Raw genomic sequence first — 6,000 nt, 5'->3', positions numbered from 1 at the left:
GTTGTTGGGTTTTTTTTTTGGTAGATAGAGGTCTGTTAACTCTTCAGTGTTCTACTTGGAAATGACAGAAATACTGAAAAATGCTGGTGCCTCTTACAGACTCTTACTTTTGAAACAGGCAGTTTCCTAATTCTATTTTTGACTTAGTGGCTGTTCCCTTGGAAATTTTAAAGTTGTTGTCTGGTCTTTTGAAATTTTGGCAATAGGCACCGGAGGAAGCTGTTTTTCTTGTCTCCTATAGCACTCCATGTTCCATAAAACATATCTGCCTTTTTTCCAAATTTAATGATTCTAGTCTCTTCCAGCAACAAATATTTTCTCTAGTTGCAGGTCAAAGCTGGTAGCCATGCCACAGGCTGAGCTCCTCAGGTATATGAGTGGGAACATGAAACTGTATAATAGTCTCTTAAAAACATTCGGGGGGGGGGAATGTGAGTTCTCCAAGTCAGTGCACACAGCTTTCTTGCACTGGCGGAGCCTCTTGGCAATAGTTCCAGGAGTTCACTCTTTATATCCACCCATTTGATCAGCATCATCTTGTTAACTGAACAGCAGTTGTTTTTGTCAAAGTGAAAAGTGGTGCCCCATGATTCATTCTGCAAATGTCCACTAGCTGCTTGAACTTCCTGACTTCTGTAGTGGAACTGAGAAAATAAAGAAGTTTGTATCAGTTATGTACAAAGAGGAAGAAAGCGCGGAGTAAATGCTGTCCCAAAGCCATGGCCTGACTCCACTAATACTCGCTGTCTGATGCAGACTTCCCTTTGTAATTACTTTTGGTTTAAAACTCCAGACAGTAATGTTCCAAGCCTTATAACTGAATTAGAGACTTGCTTTAAAAAGACATTGTTATTGACATAATAGCCTTGTTTATGGAATTTCTCTCCGTTGTAATTAAGATTGTTGCATGCACAAAAGCAGTTAAATATAGCATAAATATCTGTAAATGCAAAGATATTTTAAATCTTGTTCCTTGTGTAAGCCTTTTTTTCCACACTCTCTTTATGTGCATTTGTTTCTCAAATAAGCTATGCTACTAGAAATTCTGCCCTTTGTCCATTCTATTAAGTTGTGTTTCATCCATATTCATTCTTGTAAAATTGCACAGACAGTGCATGTTGCAACATAAAGCATTTGAATTCCTCAAATGCAGTATTTTAAAGGTGCATTGATTAGTGGGGTTTGGTCTTATTCTCTCATACCTTGTTGCAGAGTCGTGGGAGCTAGTGGATTGAGCAGCATGCAAGCAATATGCTCACTGTTATTTTGTCTGTCAACCAAATATACCAGCTGGGTGAGAACCTGGCAGATTCTTTAAAAAAGTTTATATCACTACTTGAAATTGTTTTCTCATCCTGGCTGTGTGAAAGTAATTATGGTTAAGGCCCTGGACAGGCCATAGGCTTTCTCTGAGTCTGGCCAACTCATTTTAGCTGTCTGTTTCTGGGCTCTTTGTTCATTAAACAGAAAGGCACTTTTTCAATTCAGAAGGTTTTGTGCTGGTTAATTCTTTGGTCTAAGTAAAGAGATCAGATAATTATAGCAATAAGTGCTACCAGAAAACCTCTAAATAAACAAATGTACTGTCTGGTCTTGTTGGCTTTGGGGAAATTGTATGCCACTATTCCAGCCTGTCTACCAAAGCTGAAGCATGTAAATGCTGTGACTGTCTCCTTATGTCCAAGAATTGTCATTTTTAGGTTTTGCTCAAGTTATATTTATCAAAGCTAAAAATACCTTTGCGAATGAAATATAGTAGCTCATCTTCTCTCCCCACGCCCCTCATTTCAGTTCTTTATTTCTCTTGGCTGAAGAATAGGAAAACCTATTGAGCTGACAATGCTGCTCTCCCATTGAGCCCATATGAACTCACCAGCAATGGCAAAGAGATAGCGTGCTGCAGTCCAAAAAGTGTGCGCGTTTTCTTCAGACAAAGAAGCTTTTCAGCAAGGTGTATGCAACTGATGTCCCTCCCGTTTATGAGTTCAGGGTCCAGGGACCTGCAGTCATTTGCTTCCGAGTCAGTATTTTTCAGCTGTATCTCTTCAGTTTTGAAGGTGGTCCATAATAAAAGCAGAGGGAGGGACTTGCAGTCCCTCCGCTGGGTACCTAAGTGACCTCTTTGCCTATGCATGCATCACTGAATGTAGTGTCACTTCCTCAGGGAGGAGAAACACAGTGTATGTAGATCACACTATCTACAAGAACTTTGTTAACATGAATGACAAAGTACTGCCTTCTTATCCGAGCTATGAATAATCTCAAAACCTCTAAATGTTAGACGTATAAAAAGTACGGAATGGATAAGTTCTTCCACCTGTGATCACACAGCCTGTCCTCGGGTACTGAAGAAACTGGCAAAGTAGGCTGGATAGAAGGATTGATACTGCGGGTGTCAGTGAACTTGGAATAGCATCTGGCATGATTGGGTGAATGTTTAGGGACTTATAACTAATAATGTATCCTTGATACCTGCCAAAAATAGACCATTATCACATGCTAAATAAGTCATGGTGTGGTTGTCTTCTTATTCTGGTGTTTTAAGATCTGAAAGCAAGAGTTTCACACTCTTAAGAATATAATGAGAAAGCTGGATCCCAAATCCATACCTTCAGAAGGGATTTAGCTTGGACTCAGTCTGTGTCTTAAGGTTTGGTCACTCTGAGGTAACAGTAGTGGTGCCAACACTGAACTGAAACGTAAATTTGCTCTTGGCATAACATTAGCTTCCTTAGAGTAAGGGGTTCCAGAGGGTGCGGTAAGGTTGAACTATTCAGATGCAGCAAGTCTTTTTAGGCTCATATTGTAAATCTTCCGTATCTCTCTATTATGAGACTAGTATTGTAGCATCAACATTGCTTATATACTAGGTTCACACTGCTGGGAAAGGATCTCTGCAGTTCAGGAGAGAATTCCTGATCTGTAGTCACAGTCAGACTGTCTTGGGTCAGAGACATCAGAGAGTGAATAGCCCCCCCTCTGGACACAGTTGAATGAAAAGCCCAGTTCTAAAAACCTTAGGTTTCTGTGTTTGAAATTTAGATTTGGATTTGATTTCTCTTTGCATTCCCTCTGTTTCTTCTAACTTGATACTACCTTTGCCTGCTTTGACTCTGTTAAGATCTCTGGCCCTTTCTTTTTTGTTTTCAGACACTAAATTATCTTCAGAAAGCTTAAGAAAGAGGAACGATCTTGAGCATTGCTCACTCTTGTCCCTTATTTGCTCTCTTCTAAATAAAGAACAGATTGACACTTCTTGGACAGCTCAAGAGAAGTCACTCAGGATTCTAGCTACTTCTTGTGTAAAAGCCTCTGTCTTAATGTATCTTCCTTCCCTGCACACACACACTTTTCCACTTTTTTGAAGCAATGATGGAGGCAAGGGAAATGTCGGAAGGTGTCCTGGCTGTGATTGCTGGCACTCTGGGGGAGAGGTTATTAGCATGGAATACAAAAGCTTCTGAAAGCTGCTTCTGTGGTTTCCTCTGAAAAATGCCTTCTTTCTATGGCCACCTCCTTGCCCTTCCTACATTGTATGTACCGCATGTTTTTACTTGATTGGATCATGCAGACTAGTCTGGGTTTTATGCTCTCTGCCAGTGTCCTGTTCTGCTGTTGGGGATGATGGGATACTGAAAGAAACTCTTTGTCTGCTCTACGGATTGAAGCATCTCAGTGTTTTGGAGGTGGGATACAAATAGCTTTCTTGCATAAATCCTCCTTGCTTTGATGAAAATATAATATTTCTCATTCCCTTGAGTAAGCAAGTGTGCATATGTGTGTGCTGAATGCCAAAGCGCTGGTGAAGCCAGCTTGCTTCCGTATGTGAATCATTTCTCAAGCAGCTCTCTGTGTCTCGCTGCAATGTGGTTTTCCTCTCAGGGAAGCACTCAAGCCCTGAATTTTCAGTCTGGCTTGCACATGCTCTCAGAAGCTGGTGGGAGACAGTTTTCTTTTTAATGCAGAAAAGAGGACAAGCTTTTACTGTAAGTATTTTAATATCTTTTATTTTTTAAGGTGGGAACTGTATTACCTTTAGAAGGGTTCTAGGATCAGTAATGTATTCTTAGGGTGAATGGACCTGCTTTGCTCAACACTTTTTTTCCTAGTATCTCACTCTAAAACTAAATTGTATGAAAAAAAAATATGTATGGTGCAAACAATTCTGCATTAGCTGAAAATGGGCTCAAGGTGGTCTAAAAACCATCACAACAGCAAAAGAGTCCCACCGTGTGAGTCTGTGAGAGCTGGCTACTGTATTTTTCTTCTGCTCTGCTACAGATTTAGTGACAGAAGGGTTGAAAGAAGAAGTTGTTTCTGTGCCTGTTTCTGCTTTCTTCTCTAGCAATTTAAGGTTGTGCTCCAACAGTTAAATGAAGCAGGAACATGAGCGGACTTTCCTCTACTACTGCATGTTCACAAAGTCCAGTCAAGAAAGGGCAGAAAGGAACAAGCTGCTAAGCAAATAGGTTTGACAGCTAGCATCTCTGCAGGGGTTCAGTGAAAGCACTGGGGAGCATACTAGACGAGTACCCTCTTACAACACTACACCAGAGAGCTGCTCGGATTCTCAACAAGACCCTTTAATTGTAGCAGTTTAAGAGTTGGCCTTAAAATTGTACTGTGGACTGAAGCTTGATCATACTACTACTACTAATAATAGCATTTATATAGCATGTAATATGGCAATGTTGTAGGGATGTAATTAAGTCCTTTATGTGTAGCAGTAAAGGATTACTGGTAGAACTGGTTTGAAAACAGGGATTCTCTACCCCCTTCTCTTGCACACAGTCTAAGTTCTTCTAGATGTCCCCTACTAATCCATTCTGTCTCACCTCCGAAAGGGACTGTTTTGCATGTTCCTCTTCTACTCTTCCTAAATTATAAAGTGCTCTCTGCCCCTGTAACCTCAGCAGGAGAGAGAGGATATTTGATTTGCTGAAATACAGTGTTCTTTGCACAATTTGACAGATAACTAACACAAGAATACCTCATCCTAACATGCACACATGTATGTACTACCCCTTCCCTTTCCAGTTCAGTTCTAAAACAATTTAATTTCATTAGTAGCCCACCAAGGTGGGTCTTTCAGTCCATCAGTGGTCCCCTAAGTCACAGTTGTAAACCATTGATACTGTTGCCTAGATCTGTTCTGTTCCTGTTTGGTATGAATATTCTCCTAGTTTCTCCTGCAGTTTTAGAGTTGTGTCCTCATCTTTGCAAGAACCCTTTCTGTTAGAAGTTCACACTGTCATTCATATAAATGTTCAGAAGTTCCCATTTATTAACTTTAATCAGTGATCTATTCTGCACTTTAATGTAAGATAAATATCCCTCTAAGGGATAGCTTCCAGGTCTCGATTATTTCTCTGCATTGTGATGGTTTGAAAATGGGAGTCGGGGAAACATCCCAGCATGTGGCAGTCTATGTGAGGCTGCTCACTTGCGTGCTGTGTGACAGATGTTGATTTATCTCATTTTTACTTTTTTTTTTTTCTCTGGGGGTTCCTTTCCAAGGCACATGCATGAGCCTATCTTCATAAATATGCTTTTTAGTGAACAATTATGATCCCCTTTTTATAAATGGAAAAACTAAGGCATAGGAAGCTTACATGGCTGAGGTAGTACAATAAATCTCTGCTGGAGCTGAGGATAGAATCGGGTGGAATCCCAAGCCAGCACATTGACTGCGATATCATCCCTCCGCACTTTGAGGGGACGGGGAACCTGCCAGTCTGTGCATGTACCAGTCAGGATTACCGTGTAGCCATGTGCTGTGTGTCGCCGTCTGCCATTCCAAAAACCATCATCATTCCTTCTCTTTCTTGTAGATGTATCTACCCTCTATGCTACAGAAAAATGTAATGGCAGGTAATTATCAGGCAAACCACTTGTAATTATTCTTAATTTCTTTAGCAGTTATATAACTCTTGCTCTATCTAAAATGAAACCTTCTTTTCTTCCTTCTTGCGGGTTGGCAAAACATGAAGTGTTAACCAT

At 40.5% G+C, this 6,000-nt stretch overlaps 1 protein-coding gene across 4 annotated transcripts in view; it reads left to right on the top strand.

Moving 5' to 3' along the window:
* The first annotated feature begins 3,669 nt into the window (after positions 1-3,669).
* SPECC1 (sperm antigen with calponin homology and coiled-coil domains 1) overlaps positions 3,670-6,000 on the top strand; it is a 90,112-nt gene continuing 87,781 nt past the window's right edge. For 2 of the 4 annotated variants that reach the window (XM_069791089.1, XM_069791093.1), the window contains exon 1: positions 3,831-3,986. The gene's annotated coding sequence lies outside the window, so the exon portion shown is untranslated. Of the gene's footprint in view, positions 3,687-3,830; positions 3,987-6,000 lie in introns of those variants that run through there. The other 2 variants (XM_069791091.1, XM_069791090.1) reach the window with 2 other exon arrangements.

Source organism: Haliaeetus albicilla, chromosome 9, assembly GCF_947461875.1.
Source record: "Haliaeetus albicilla chromosome 9, bHalAlb1.1, whole genome shotgun sequence".
Classification (NCBI taxonomy): domain Eukaryota; kingdom Metazoa; phylum Chordata; class Aves; order Accipitriformes; family Accipitridae; genus Haliaeetus; species Haliaeetus albicilla.
Note: the sequence above shows the minus strand (reverse complement) of the source record. Positions and strands in the feature narration are given on the sequence as shown.